The 15,621-nt window shown below is 37.3% G+C and overlaps 1 protein-coding gene and 1 long non-coding RNA gene across 2 annotated transcripts in view; both read right to left on the bottom strand.

The window, feature by feature from the left end:
• LOC134806468 (uncharacterized) overlaps window positions 1-121 on the bottom strand; it is a 108,183-nt gene extending 108,062 nt beyond the window's left edge. Inside the window, exon 1 of the long non-coding RNA XR_010146533.1 lies at window positions 74-121. This is a non-coding gene — a long non-coding RNA (uncharacterized LOC134806468). The remainder of the gene's footprint in view (window positions 1-73) is intronic.
• The window catches only part of LOC134806382 (teneurin-m), a 693,234-nt gene that overhangs the window by 597,671 nt on the left and 79,942 nt on the right, over window positions 1-15,621 (bottom strand). The gene's annotated exons all lie outside the window — the stretch shown is intronic.

A 15,621-nucleotide genomic window follows, 5' to 3' on the forward strand; every position in this document is an offset into this window, starting at 1 on the left:
AACAAAACGATAGCTCAAATTAATTATTTTAGGTTGTATTGCATTACTCGTATATTAAAAATCGGTACTCGACTGAAAAACTCTCCATTATATCACGATTGTATAAAATACTAATTTTATTTTCTGTTATGTAGTAAGCCTGATATGAGAGGTAAATAATTTTATATTTCAGTTTTGAAAGTCAAATTCTTATTTCCACGTGAAGTTCCTACGTTTTGAATACCTATTTTCAATGCGGATCCCATGCAACCGAGCGCTAACTCCAGTTCTAATGTGGTGTGCACACTGCGTACTGCCATAGTATTAAATATTGGCATTACTGGCCCATATAAAATATTAGCGACTCGCCCCGGCTTCGCACGGATTACACAAAACCTTAACAAATTATACACCTAAACCGTCCTGAAAAGTCACTCTATCGATAAGTGAAAACCGCATGAAAATCCGTTCAGTAGTTTTTGAGTTTATCGCGAACATACAAACACACAAATGTCAATGTCACTTTTTAACACCGCGTGATATTAAAGGTGGGATCAGACGGTTCATTTTTTGTTCATTTTCTAGTTTCATTATTCATCTTTCACTCAAAGTGACACGTCTGAACACAGAATGAACCAAAAATGAAAAATGAATTCATTAGTGAAATAATCCAACAATGTTGGATATTTTCATTCGGCGTCTTTGACTCGCACTCCGAATTAACGAAAAATGAACAGTGTGAACACAGAAATGAACGTTCATTCGGATTTTGCATATTTTTCTCGAATCCTGTGGGTATACTACCTACTATTTGGCTAGGTATACTGTCTCTCATTAAAGTGTTTTCTTTCGCTATTAACGGACCTATTACTAATAATCGAAGTTCTACAAAATTACTTTAAGTCATCCGCACATGATTGCTATACGATTTCGGATCTTCATCGGCTAGTTCTCTCAGCAATGTATTCGAGGCTCCAAATAAATTTCATCTTGCGATCCAAGGTCGCAGCCACTACCGACGACGCTTTCTTTGCATCTTGTTTGTTAAAATATTTATTAAATGTTTGATCACAAATTAAAGTTATACCAAGACGCACAACTTCATTCGACGCTGTAGTGAAAGAAAAAAAAATGAATAATCTTTCCAGCAGCCGTGTGAACGTGAAGTGAAAGGAAAATGAAACAGTCACTCGAGTGAACATTCATTCGAGTGAACCGTCTGATCTCACCTTAAGTGACTGTTACCGTTTTATCACGCTGTCACGTAGACAATAACGATCATATCCGTGCGGCGGCGGTATCATGGTCGCATTTTTATCACTTGTCATGTCATGCGTAATTTTCGCACTTACATACATGTTAGAACGTGATAGGCATGATGACAGATCATAAAAAACCTACTATCTTACCCCTATTGGGCGCTGTAAATAAGCATTAATAAAAAGCAGCTTATTTTGAATTAATTATTTCTAAAAATGGATTATAGACACAGGCCTATTCGGATTTCGAGATAATCACAAGATCTTGAGACGATTTAGAGATCAACTAGATCTACATTAGATATCGACTGGATGTGACTTGGATATCTAAGTCATAACTTATCGAAATCGTTCAAGAGGACCTCCAGAATCGCGGAAACGTCAAATTTGACATATCTATCTTTAAATTATCCGTATCCTAACTTGTTGAAGTCTAGTAGAAATCTAATTCATTTTCCGAATAGAGCCGACAGTCGCGGTTTGTCGTGGGCGTTTTTATTAGATTTTCCAGTTTAGCTATAAGAATATCTGCTAGGAAGTAAGAAAGCCGGATCTAAAGGAGCCCACTGATTAACAGTCCGCCGGACGATATCGGCCTGTCAGTTGTTCGGAACTGTCAAAATTTAGCTCTAACTGACAGGCCGATGCCGTCCGGCGGACTGTTAATCAGTGGGCCCCTTAATGTTTATTTTCACCTCCAATATTATTTAAGCAAAATTTACAGTTAACTAATACTTATAGAAGTACTTATAAAAAAAAGTTCGAATATATTTTATCTAAAGTTATAGTTATGGTTTTCCCTTAATTTTCATTTCCTTGTTGACTGCTATTTGGTCAAACACCTTTTTTGAAAAGGTCACTTCTGTGAACAATACAATAAAAGTACCTAAACGTCTTTGGAACATAATTATATATTCCGTTTTTCTTTTTTGAACCTCAAGTTTCCAAAAAATGTACCGTGTTAGTATGGAGCGTAAAAAAAATTGTTTAAATGACGCAAACGAATTAATGTAATGTAAGTATGTCCCTATTATATCGTACCCAGCTGTAAGTGAGAAGCTCGCAGTGCACCCCACCCATAATAATGCGCTATCTATCAACGTCGCCCGCGGCGGCGTGCAGGTGTCATATTGACGTATTGAATACCAATACCACTGGCACTCACAATTTACCATCCCGCTTCTGAACGTTCGCGTGACCTTAGCCTACTTATCTTATATTATTGTGCTTGATAAACTGAGATGACATACGAAAGAAAAATCACCAAGGCATTCAGTGGGGCTAAGATGGTCGGTTTTTTATCATCTGTCATGATACCTGTCACGTTCTAACAAGTAAGTGCGAAAGTGACGCATGACATGACAAGTGATAAAAATGCGACCAATATACCGCTGCTGTAAGACTAAGATGGTCGGCTCTTTATCATTTGTCACCATCCGTGTCACGTTCTAACAAATATGTAAGTGCGAAAGTGACGCATGCATGACAAGTAATAAAAATGCGACCATGATACCGCTGCTGGGCTGGTTAACCCAGGGTTAGTGGGATGGTGCAAGTGGCGCTTAGTGATATAAAATATGCCTTTAATTATAACATTTTAAACTCTCGCATTTTGTACACATACCTACTTAATTACACAAACGGGTCTACCGTGATATAATTTCACTGTCTTTCCGTGACCACAGCTGAAACGTCGGAATTTAAGGTAAACCCAATGAAATTATATCGCGGTAGACCCGTTTGTGTAATTAAATATGCCTTTAATTATACCGTGACTTTTAATTTAGTTCTATCTCATTTACACGCTTATAATCCTTGGGCAAAGTGGTTATATGGTAATTATTGTAGCGACCGCAGCGGCCGCAAACCGTATTATTTATGCTTTCAGTGCCTAACCCTTCATTTAATACGACCTGGGAATTTTGTTTGGTTTTGTCATGTACAAGTAGCGATTAAACAAATTTTTGATGAATTTTAGACGCAATAGGGGATATTACTGTAATGTTCTGCCGCCAGAGTGCAGCACTACCGACTCTAGTAAATTCATAGACTAACTTATATGTACATACTGTGCCTTAAACTGTTTTTTGACAAGTTTTCACAGACAATAAAATATGACATTGATGCATCAAGGCGGTTTGTTAACAAAGGCCTAAGACGCGAAAATCGAAATTTAGTTATCTGCCTCTTTATCGCTCGAATATATATGCAAGTGATAGAGAGATTAGATAACGAAATTTCGATTTGCTTGTTTCGCGGTAGGCCATGTGATTGACGTGCCGTGTGATATTGTGTCAATGTGGTTTGTATTGTGGTGCCACAAAGGTGCCACCTACGCAGAGCTTTGCCTAATATTCCCTATTTAGCAGGCCGAGGCCAATGAATAGTTTTCCATAACTCGCAGTGAGTGATCGGAGATGAATTCCAAATTAACGATTTGATATGGTTTTGATAAGACCTTGACTATCGTATCTTGGTGATTGGCGCGCATCTCACGGACAACTTTTACTTCATTTCGCGTGCATCAATCAGCGTGATTTATCTTAAAGGTTGTATGAAAATGGGATCTCAACCGTATCAAATTGTTAAGTCTGAGGGGCTACCGCGAAAACCGAAATTCGCAAATTGCGGGGATCTTTCTCTTTTACTCCAATGAAGGCGTAATAAGAGTGACAGAGAAAAATGCCCGCAATTTGCGAACTTCGATTTTCATGGTTATTACCCTGAAACGGGTTCTAGAACGGTGGGATAAACCTATTCTTACGGGCCGTTTAGTCTTACCAATTTCGGCACGATTCGGGAAATGAATTAGAGATTCACTAGATATGAAATAGTAAAGATATGTGACGTCCCACGGGTAAAGGTACCTCTTGGCGGTTGGCGCTTACGCTGTTGCGGCGCTATCCGACGTAAACGCCAGCCGCCATAAGGTACCTTTTGCCGTGAACGTCACATATCTTTACTATTACCAGATATGTCTGGTGAATCTCAAATTCATTTCCCGAATCGGGCCGCTAGTTTACTCAACTATTGCTCTTTACAAAAAAATATCAAAAAATGTTTTCACACCTTTTTATATCAATTTATTTTCAAAATATAAACGTCGGCTAAAATTCCAATGCGCCAGTATTTTTTGCTAAGCCTAACACTTTCACAGCGCTCGAAGCAATTAACCGGTCTTTCAAATATCGAATCCTGTAAATAAAACCCAATATACCTATGCAAATACACAATAACCGGTAAACGTTTAAACCGACCACTCGTCAATTTGCCGCCCATACATAAATGCATGAGGCGCGAGCATACAATGTAGGTAGTCCCATTTTACACCAGCGTGTAGAGGGATTGTGTGGCTTAAAATGAATAAATGGAAATATACCTTGTATTTCAATACGCGGTTATCACACTCGGATGTGGAAGCGTGGCAGGCATATAATATAGCTAGAGTTAGACCAAGAAAAGTCTGCAGCGATTTTGATAGACCACGCAGTGCAAGTGTTATTTATACGTCATAATTTCATAGAAGTTTGACGTTTAAAATAACACTTGCACTGCGTGGGCTATCAAAATCGCTGCAGACTTTGCTTGGTCTAACTCTAAGCGAGCAGTTGGTAACAGTGTGTAAGGTGCTTAGCAAGAAAAATAACAGCATGGAACTACATAATGTTCTCAACTGCATTGTCCTCCGAATAACTCTCGTCGGCGACCATTCCTACAGCTGTTGGACGGCACGGGACCGCGAGCGATCGCTGCGCGTCGCAACTCACCGCTGCGCGTCGCAACTCACCGCTGTGCGTCGCAACTCACCACTGTGCGACAGTCATGATTATTTGATCAACTCCTTAACAGGCTCCTGCGCGCGCGAAATCATAAGTATTTTTATGGATCAATGACCTAAAATAATGTCTAGATGCCTCTCTTATCGTGCGTTCTACACTGTGCGTAGATGGCGAATGAAATATTGTAATAAATTCTATTGATATAGGAAATTGTATGATATTCTATTTTATTGATATTAATGATATGATTAAGATCCTATTGATATAATTGTTTATTAGCAAGTGTAATTTAGACTGGTCTTATTTTTGTAAAATTCAATTTCGGCTGGCAAATTATATTACTTTTTGGCAACCGGGTTTTTTAAGCTAATTAGACCCCGCTGAATCCGATTTTGCCGGTTGCTTGATCGAGTTCTTGATCGGAAGTGAGATATTTGATATTAAAAGTCCCTTTTTTTAGTTTTTCGTAAATAACTCTTAAACGGTGGCTCATAGCCAAAAATGTTCTATTACATAAGTAGTCTGCATAAAATTGCCTACAAGAAAGATTCAGTACAATTTTTCGCTAGGATCAATATTCAAAGAGATATCGACGCGGGAAATTTAATTATAATCACTTCTAAGGTCCCTTTTTTAGTTTTTCGTAAATAACTCATAAACGGTGGCCAATATCAAAAAATGTTATTAAACGATAATAATCTACACAAAATTTTGTACAAAAAAGATTCAGTACAGTTTTCGCAGGAATCAATATTTAAAAAGGTAATAAAGAGGGAAAGTTAATTATAATCAATTCTAAGTTTCCTTGTTTTTATTTATTCGTTAATAATTTGAAAAGTATGTCTCATAGCAAAAAAAAATCTTATACATAAATAATAAATATAAAATTTTCTACAAGAAACACATAGAACACTTTTCGTTAGGATCAATATTTAAAAAGACAAAGCAGCGGATAAGTTAATTATAATCAATTTTAAAATCCCTTTTTAGTTATAACTCGTAAACGGTGTCCCATAGCAAAATAGGTTTTTAAGAATAAATTATCTACATAAAATTTTCTCCAAAAAACATCTGGAACACTTTTCTCTAGGATCAATATTTAAAGCGATATTAAAGGAAGAAAGTTAATTACAATCAGTTCACAGGTCACTTTTTTTAGTTTTTCTATTTACGAAAAACGGTGGCCCGTTTACGAGTTACATATTTACGTTTTGTCTAGTCTATACTGTAACCATACCATCGGCAGAGTCCATTGTCAAATCAGCTCGACGGTACCAAATTATTGATTTGTCTAGGAGCTGTAGTGGTGTATCCTGTAGGTATTAAAGTTTCCCATCAATATCAATATAAGAAATTGGTTAAAATCAACTTGCTAAATTTAATTACATTGTAAGTTTAATTACATTCAAGTGCGTCAGACGTGTTATAATTTTGCATCTGTGCTGTTGTCTTGAATAGCTAACGCTAGTACCAGCAAGCCTACAAAATTTAAAGTGGCCACTAGGTGAAGAAATGCACTGAAACGCATGGAAGTGGCTGCACGCAAGCAGAGCACGCGAGCAACGTGCCGCTTGCCTACGACGAATTAAATACATACATCACACAGTCCACAGTAACCCAAAAAGGATCTTAGCCTCTGACACAAGAGAGCGGCACTCTGCCCTATTCTGCGCCACTTCACGCTAGTTACTAAGTATTCCGAGGGCAGACAGGTCTTCGTCAGGTTGGGCTTCGTCACTCCAGCAGTATCTGGGACGCCAAGACAAATACGACAAATTGAATAAAAGGTCAAATTTTTTAAAACGATGGTCTACCTCTACAGGTTATGGCGTGTCGCTATGTGGAAATAAATTGTTTTGTACTTCACGGATACGATGGTCCTTCTTGTCGTGACAGCGTGATAAAACGGTATCCGTCACTGTCTATCCCGCGGTGATAAAAAGTGACAGTTATTTTATCACGTGGATAAACGTGGATAAAGCCATCCATAATACGCCGGCTGATGTGCGTTTTGTAAATTGTGTACAAAATATTAATTTGATATAATATAAATGACATTGTGTCCTTCTTCATGAAATAATGTCTCATGCGGAAGCCGATCTAAGTGTTAAGGAACAAAGTTTAGCATGTTTCAACTATGGGTTTATAGGTCGCATACGAGTCAGTTTAGTAAAACGTAGGCTGTAGCCACTGTGCCAAGTTTTGACGGGAATAAGTTGAAACCACGGAGACCATTAAGAAATTAAGATTCAGTATCAGTTGTCAGATTAGGGATGGCTTGATAAGAATCCTCAGAAGACAAGTGAAAAATCTAAGTTTGCGAAAGTTAAGGTTCTTGATCTTGGGTGAATTAACTATTTTTGTTTTTATTCCGTCCCGTCAACGTGAATTGTTTTTGTTATAAAAACTGCAAATAACACGTTCTACTTAAATGCTTTGTCTCTACTTAAATACTGTCCTATTATGGAAAATGCTTATAACCACCACAAAAATGCAGGGTTTAAAGAGTGATATAAGAAAACGTAATCATAGTAACGAGTAACAAGGAAAGTTGAATGAATATTCACCCTGTAGATTTTTTTCATTACACGTAGCACCTTAAGATAGTTTCAAACAGAATGAGCTTGTGTTTTTTTCGTACTAGCGACCCGCCCCGGCTTCGCACAGGTTAACACATTATACACCTAAAACTTCCTCAAGAATCACTCTATTGCTATGTGTAAAACGCATGAAAAACCGTTCAGTAGTTTTTGAGTTTATCGCGAACAAACACACAAACAGACAGACGCGGTGGGGGACTTTGTTTTATAAGGTGTGGCGATGAATTCGTCGCTGCGAGCCAGTCCCTGCTGCCGCCAGACGTAAGTAATGAAAGCTCGGCACATATTTTCTATGCAATTATAACCGGCGCGCGCACCTTCAATATTCTGTTACGTAACTTTGCTTTACTTAAAGGACACATTCAAATAACTACAGCTGTGTTACTGTTGTGATATTACCGTTTGATTTCTAGGACTTATGTCGAAATTGTGCTCATTATGTATAGAATTAGTGGACTCCTGACTTCGGTCAAACCGGCTCCGTTCGGCTCAGCATTGCTCCGAGCAATCATTAGGGTTCACACAACTTGAAGTCCCTTTGGGTGCACGACCCCAGATAAGATAATTACTTGAATTTTGACAAACAACCCTAAATAGTCGAAAGGTATAGGGCCATAAGTTAGAAAGAGATATCATGATTCGACCCTGAATCGCTGTCAAACTTCGGTTTTGTAGGAAGTAGGAAGTATCCTTTCTGTACGGTAGTAATATTACTTATTCTGTGACAGAATACGGAACTCATATATCCATCAATACGAAACTCATCAATCCATCAAATCTTCTCGAAAGCTGACAATAAAACTTGGCCTATTTAACAACCGTTTTATTACGAAGATGATGAAAGAAATAAAAACAAAGAGGGCTAATTTGAACAACTTAATTATTCATCTGCTATGTTTATACTCCATAGGTATACAGAGATGTAGTGCATAATTGTTTTTCATCGTATTTTCTTGGATATGTTCGTTTTTGTCTTGCTACTTCAGACAACCTCAATACTTTTTGTACCGAGACTGACTGAAATAGCAAGACACGTTCGTACGTTTCCGAGAAAATACGATGGAACATAATTATGCACTAGATCTGTACCTACGCTTAAATAGTGATGTGAACGGGCGCGTTGAATCGATTATTCGAATGAGCTGTCCATCCGATTGTACGATCTACGTGCTGCCTCATTTGAAACATATGGCGCAGAGTATTAAATAAGTGAGCCAAACAGGAATATTAGGATCCATAATTATGTTTTTGCATCGTTTTCGCGTACATGCACCTCTATACTACTTGGACTCGTTAGAAATTATTGTATTCAGAGGGGTCAAACATAACATATTTGGATTTGCAAATTGTATTACATAATAATATGCGTCAGTTCACCGTCCAGTGCCTGTTTCCGTCCACTTGGCGTAGTTACCCCAAATAATTGTGTATAATTTTAATATACCTAAGTATACCTATATATTGAAATTATACGAAATTCTTGAACTGACGCAATGACTATTTAAAAATTATAGATGTCACTTATACAATCAGCTATAATCATATTTAACAGGGGAGCATTAGCATATGTTGCTATAGGTCAGAACTAAAGTGTATTTTTTTTATTAAGATTTATTATTGTGTAAGAACTTTGAAATTATCAATATTAAAAATTTTACATTTCGTATTTCTGACATATTTTCGATATTTCACTTTTTGTATTTTACAAATTATACTTTTTAACACTTACGTTTCATATGTGTACAATTACTACAGGAGTTTCACTTTTATATCGCCATACGACACCACATTAAACGAGCCAACACATAAAGATACTTATCACATCATAAAACACGAGTAACCACATTTTAAACCCTATCAAAATCATCTGAAGCATTCATAAAAATAAAACAAAGGCGCCGCCTCAATTACAACTAACAATTAAACTCCAATTTGTTATCAGATACTTTAAACGGTAACCTTAGACATAGACATAATTATAAAAGGCAAAGTTATGTATATTAGAAACAGTATCTCTGGAACGGTTTGAGATCCCATTAGGATAATGCCGCAGTTGACTAATGGCCGTGCGTTCTTTCATTCGCTGGCGCCATTCACTCATTTGTGCCATTCACTCGTTTCGTTCGTTGTTTAACTCTATGTGGACTCGAAGCGGTTTTGACGTATGAAAGTGGGACACGTAATTTATTTTTAAACTAATGTATTTCAAAGATGTTTACATCGAGCGAACTTATATAGCCGGTCAAACAAGTTATCAGTAGAAAAAGGCGCGAAATTCAAATTTTGTATGTAAAGATTACCCTTATCGCCGCTTTGCCGCTCTTTTCTACTGACGGAATTGGCTTGACAGATTTTAGTTATTGTGTAACTCTTAAGCACCTAAACAACGCTAGGACTGAATTAAAATAAAATAAAAAAATAATCCGTTTTTTGAACTTGGTGCGTACAACAAATAACTTAAATTTATTAATCCAATATTTTAAAACCTTACTACCGTGTACAAATATGGACGCATAACAACAATTTCATTAATTACAAAAAATTGCCAGCATTTAATACACGGAATCACTAGTGTAAACTGTTCACTACTACATCTCTACGAATTATTTATAATTATTTTCAACAAAACAAGCAAATAGGCTACCTAACGTTATTATGTACATCATAGAGTTTTTACTTAAACGGAGCTAAGTTTCATGTACGGCGAAAATTTGAAAAGCCACTCGCAATACTGAATCGGTATGCTGCTGGGGCTGCCGTCAAATTTAGAATTTGCCTGAACGTTGAAATATGGCAGAGACCGTTACAACGTAGCTTAAGCGAAAATCAACCCTGGCGTTCACAGATTAGAGTTCAAATTAGACAGACTTGTTGCTAATGTATCGCTGGCTTGTACGAGTTTTCTTTTCTTTTTAACGGCCTTTGAATTGTGCTTTAGCACTCCCCTGGCCTCTAAGCTAATATTTAAAGTACTATTTTTTATCACATTTGGTTGCATTTTTTAAACTTGTTATGTAATATCTGCATGCTGCATGCTTGCCTCTATCTTGTTTGTGACGTAATACATAGGTACTCCTAGAGTAAGTTAATATGATAATAATCTATAAAGTTTATTCGATCACAAGAGTGCAAATTGACTAAGAGGGTATTTTCAAGGTTTTTCCAAAAAATCTGCATATTATTATATTCCAATCAATGTTTGGTCATTAATTTGACGATGTGTCTCATTTTACGAAAATACTACAATTTGATTTAAACCTTAAATCAGAACTCTAAGTTTTAAATTATATTGACACGTAAGTGGTCGATAAACCGTACTGTGCCTAAAAAATTGCTTAAAATAAAATCTAAAGATTGAATACGGTTTAAAATTAAAATTTTACATACCTTATTCTTCACACATAAAAAACAAAGTAGGTACCTGTAATAAAACAAAGTCTTTATTAAGATAAAACTTGGAAAACAAGCACTTGAGCGCAAAGTTTGCGATAGTAATCATCTAATGACTGTAAAGTTATAAAAAGTGGGAAAAGTTGGGACAAACTTAAATCTAATTTACTAGTGATCTGATTTGGACATCAGATAATTTAGTATGACTTTAGGTTAGTAGTTTTATTATAACTTTGGAAACAAATCAAATTATATCATCAAATATTTTCATATGTTTTTTTAAAAGTAGGCACACTACTCTATATAAATTATAAACTGACATAGATGCCGTGTATACCCTACTAAAGTCAAAGTGACGAAGTTTTTAGCCCCGATAGCTAAAGACGCCGGTTCGGATCCGGTCTCCACCACTCTGGAGGGCTTTGTTGACGTCTGTTTCCGTTTATACATATGTAATTTGAATATATTTTTAAAACATTTATTTACATACAATATATATACAGTGGTACTACTAAACGAAATTAATAACTAGCTTAAATCTAAAATAGGCCCTTGAGGCATTGTACCAAGGATGCTGGCGGCATTTCCTCGCTGTATCGCAATGCTGATACGTTGTGCGAGGTAGCCGCCAGCTCTTCGGTCACCAGTTACGTCAACCAGACGCTTCGCGATTTCTGCGAACAACTTATGCGCGCTGGGACCCCATGGACCTAGAGTTTCAACACCAAATGGTACAAAATGGTACTCTCTACCGAGGCTCTTATATATTTTAACTGAATTTATTATACGGGTTTGTTTTTAAGGTTATCCACAGGTTGTCAGTACGGACTTGGTTTTCATGACTCATGATCTGAATGTAAAGATTAAACCTTAAAACCTACTGATTGAGTGTTGAAATAGTCATCACGTATCCATGAAATCATTAAATACGAAAGAGCCACGTTATTTACATGGGGCCACCCTTAGGTACCATAATACATAAAGTGTTAGCAATTTTGGTAAAGAGTACCTTCCGATCTCTAAATTTAACACTGTGCATTCGCAAGGTATGCTGTACTTTAGCATTATTTTTCCACACTACCAAATAACTATTACCTAAGTAATAAAACAAAAGTCACATCTCATACACCTATCCCTGTCAAAATTCCGCCGCATTATTAGCAATTAATCTCCTTAACTAATCCCATACCATAACTCCGCCATAACACGCCATTTTATTACGTAAAAGTATGTCTTTATTAACTTCAGCCTTATATGATAACTTATCGCGCTCGTTTCTTGCAACTATATAATCCTTACCCCCACCATGATACTAAGTACATTCCACCGCTTCAAACATCGTCAAATCCATTGCTGCTCTACTATAAGTATTCGTGAATTTCTTCGTATAATTGAAGAGCAATGGACGGGGAATTATGAATGATTGTTGTTTGAGAAGAGGTGTTATTGGTAGTAAAACTTTATTATCTTAGACTCACCCAGTTCTAAGTTAACATGTCGCTGTGGATTGCGGCTTTGCGTTTCTATTTACATTTTATATTCTTCTCACCTCTTCTCACAATGAAATAATAATGAAGTGAACCTTAAACACTAAAGAGCCTTATAGCTAGTAAAAAATAAGTTAGAAGGGAACAAAAGATGTGGCGCGCCGCGCGAAACTTGTTAACGGAAGATATTGCCATTGCGCGGGTATTAACATTTTACCTCAATAACCCTGAAAATATATCGACTCGTGATTAAAATTTTGCACGTCAAGTTCCTGTGCTACCTATGTACGATTATTATTGACAGGTATTTACGAAGTGACGAAGCCCAAAAAGACCTGTCCGCCCTCGGAATACCCAACTGGCGTGAAGTGGCGCAGAATAGGGCAGAATGGCGCTCTCTTGTGTCATGGCTTCTCTACACGATGGGCCAGCGCCGGCCACTCCAAGGGACGCATTTATGCGTTAGAGGGAGCAAGTGATATTACTCTCATTCTACCGCATGGCTGCGTCCCTTGGAGTGGCCGGCGCTGGCCCATCGTGTAGAGGAGCCATCAGAGGCCAAGATCCTCTTTGGGTCACTGAGCCAGTGATGTATGTATGTATGTACCTGCTGACTAGATCAGACTGTAAAAAAGAACGTAAGGTCCAAGATTAGAAGCTAGTTTACAGACACGGTGCGGTGTCGGTGCCCACGGGACCTATTTCGTATTTAAAAATGTATCAAATACGGTGCAAAGAAAATATCGAGCGCTCGAGAATGGAGTCTTGCATCTGTGCGCAGACTTGACGGAGTAGCGGCATCACTGATTGCCGGAAATTAGGTAATGTAAACCGGTTTTTAATTGTACTAAATTATTTTTCCATACAATTTTACCAAACCGGTTTACATTCCCTACTGGAAATCTACATACATTTTAGGTTAGTCTTAGGTTAAATAATTTTGAAGAACTTTCCCGAATTCCTTCTGTTATAAGTGACTTCGCTGTTAGGTACCCAAAATTAGGAGGAGTTTGACAAAAGTCGTTAGCATAATTCCTCTTAATTCTCCAATGCATTAAATCATGTTTATCGTTTGATTCTTTACACTGTAAGTGTAAAGTTTACAGCAAGAGGATAGTAGAACTTATTGTTGGACGTATACCTAACTCAAGGAAGAATATAGTTTATCATTTTTAGAATCGATCAGCATTCATAGCTTTTTTCGATTTATGGACATCGGATGAAAAGTGATGTGTCTGTGTTACCACATACCGCGCCTACAGTCGACTAAAAGCTGTAAAACGTAGTGTTTCGGCCCCCGAAGATTTACCGCCCTTCAAGTGGCCGGCTAATAGACGTATATTGCATTGCGGTTCGATTTATACCCTGTATTCCTTTTGTTTTTACCAAATTTATTGCCGGGAAGCATTCAATGCAGCCTTTTTACAGCTTTTTAGCAGCAATTTTCATGGGCTGATAAGGGTTCATTACCTATTTATTAACGATAGGTCCTTTTTAATTTTCAGGAAACTATAGTCGACTAAAATAAAAATGAATAAAAATTGCGACAGGTTTCCTTATAATATTGAGTTTAGGGTGAAATTATACTGGATGGTAACCTAAAGTAAAGTATGAAGTTGTTAGAGAAACGACTTCTTGCGGACGATCCAGTGTCATTGCACGTTTATTTTAAAAGCGAGTACCCATTATAAGCATGTTTTTTTTTAAAGGAAATCATACGAACCAACGCAATAGAACCGTTTACTTAAAAAGCATAATGACACCTTAAGAGAAAAGCCTAGCTGTGGTTTACGATATCTGTTAACTATAAGGCGACCAGCCGGCCTAGCCAAGGTTACAATCGCTATCGCTTCGACAACGAAAAGCATTATGTCTCTCTATCACTCTTCCATATTAGTGCGACAGTGACCGTTGCGTTTCGATCGCTACGGAGCGTAAGCGATCGGCATCTTGGCTACGCGGCCTGATTCAGGCCATACGTTTGTCTGCCACTAGAGTCTGGCTATTAGCCAAATTTTGTTGACAAATATTTCCTTGTTGTATCACCAATTGCCTATGCTTTTAAAAAAAGTTAAAAGTCTGTTGTCAATTTATGTCATTCATTCAAATTGTTCGCGGTTTATAAGGCGATTATTTTAAATAATATTAATAATGACTATACTGAGTGAGGTCCGCAAACTATTATTTAAGCTCGTAAATGTTGTTAGTTGACTTAGTTTATTGAAGTGACAACATACATCAATGGAATACATAATGTGTAAAAGAAGTATAAATTCAAAATTTTGATTAGCCAGTTATTACAACACTCCCCCGTAATCAAAATAAACCAATACCTTTCACACAATTCTGATGCTTTGTACGAGCTAATGGCTTAGTTAGCACATCAGCCCACATCTCCAAAGTAGGAGTGTAAATGACATTAACAATATTGTCATTTAATAAATCACGTATGAAGTAGAATCTTGTATCTATGTGCTTGGTTCTGTTATGGTGGACTGGATTCAGCGCCAGTTTTTGAGCAGACTGTGAATCATTATAAATTGGTATAGTTGTCAACTTACCAGTAAGTTCAAACATCAACCGCCTCAGAAACACAGCATCCTTCGCCGCACTCGACAAGCTCATAAATTCCGCTTCACTTGATGAAAGGGCAATGGTGGACTGCTTCTTACTCTCCCAAGAGATAGCGCCACCGGCCATGGTGAAGAAAAATCCTGTGTAGGAACGACGGTCTACAGGACAGTTAGCCCAATCTGCATCTGCATAACCATGTAGACATCCACCGTCTTTCCTGTAAATAATGCCCAAATCGATAGTGCCTTTTAAATACTGCAACACTCGCTTTGCGGCAATCCAATGACTTTTGTCATATTTAGTGTTAAATTGACTTAAATACGATGTCGCATAAGCGATATCTGGTCTCGTATTTACAGCCAAAAACATCAGTGACCCAATTAATTGCTGATAAGGATATAACGAAGGATTGTTTACATTACCATCTTCACACGGCAACAACTTCTTTGTGTCCAATGGCGTAGGTGCAGACTTGCAATCCGACATATTAAACTTTCGCAACAAATCCTTAATGTAAGTTTCTTGAGATAATTTAATCTCATTAGGTTTGCTA

The sequence above is a fragment of the Cydia splendana genome, chromosome 3 (assembly GCF_910591565.1).
Source record: "Cydia splendana chromosome 3, ilCydSple1.2, whole genome shotgun sequence".
NCBI classification, from domain to species: domain Eukaryota; kingdom Metazoa; phylum Arthropoda; class Insecta; order Lepidoptera; family Tortricidae; genus Cydia; species Cydia splendana.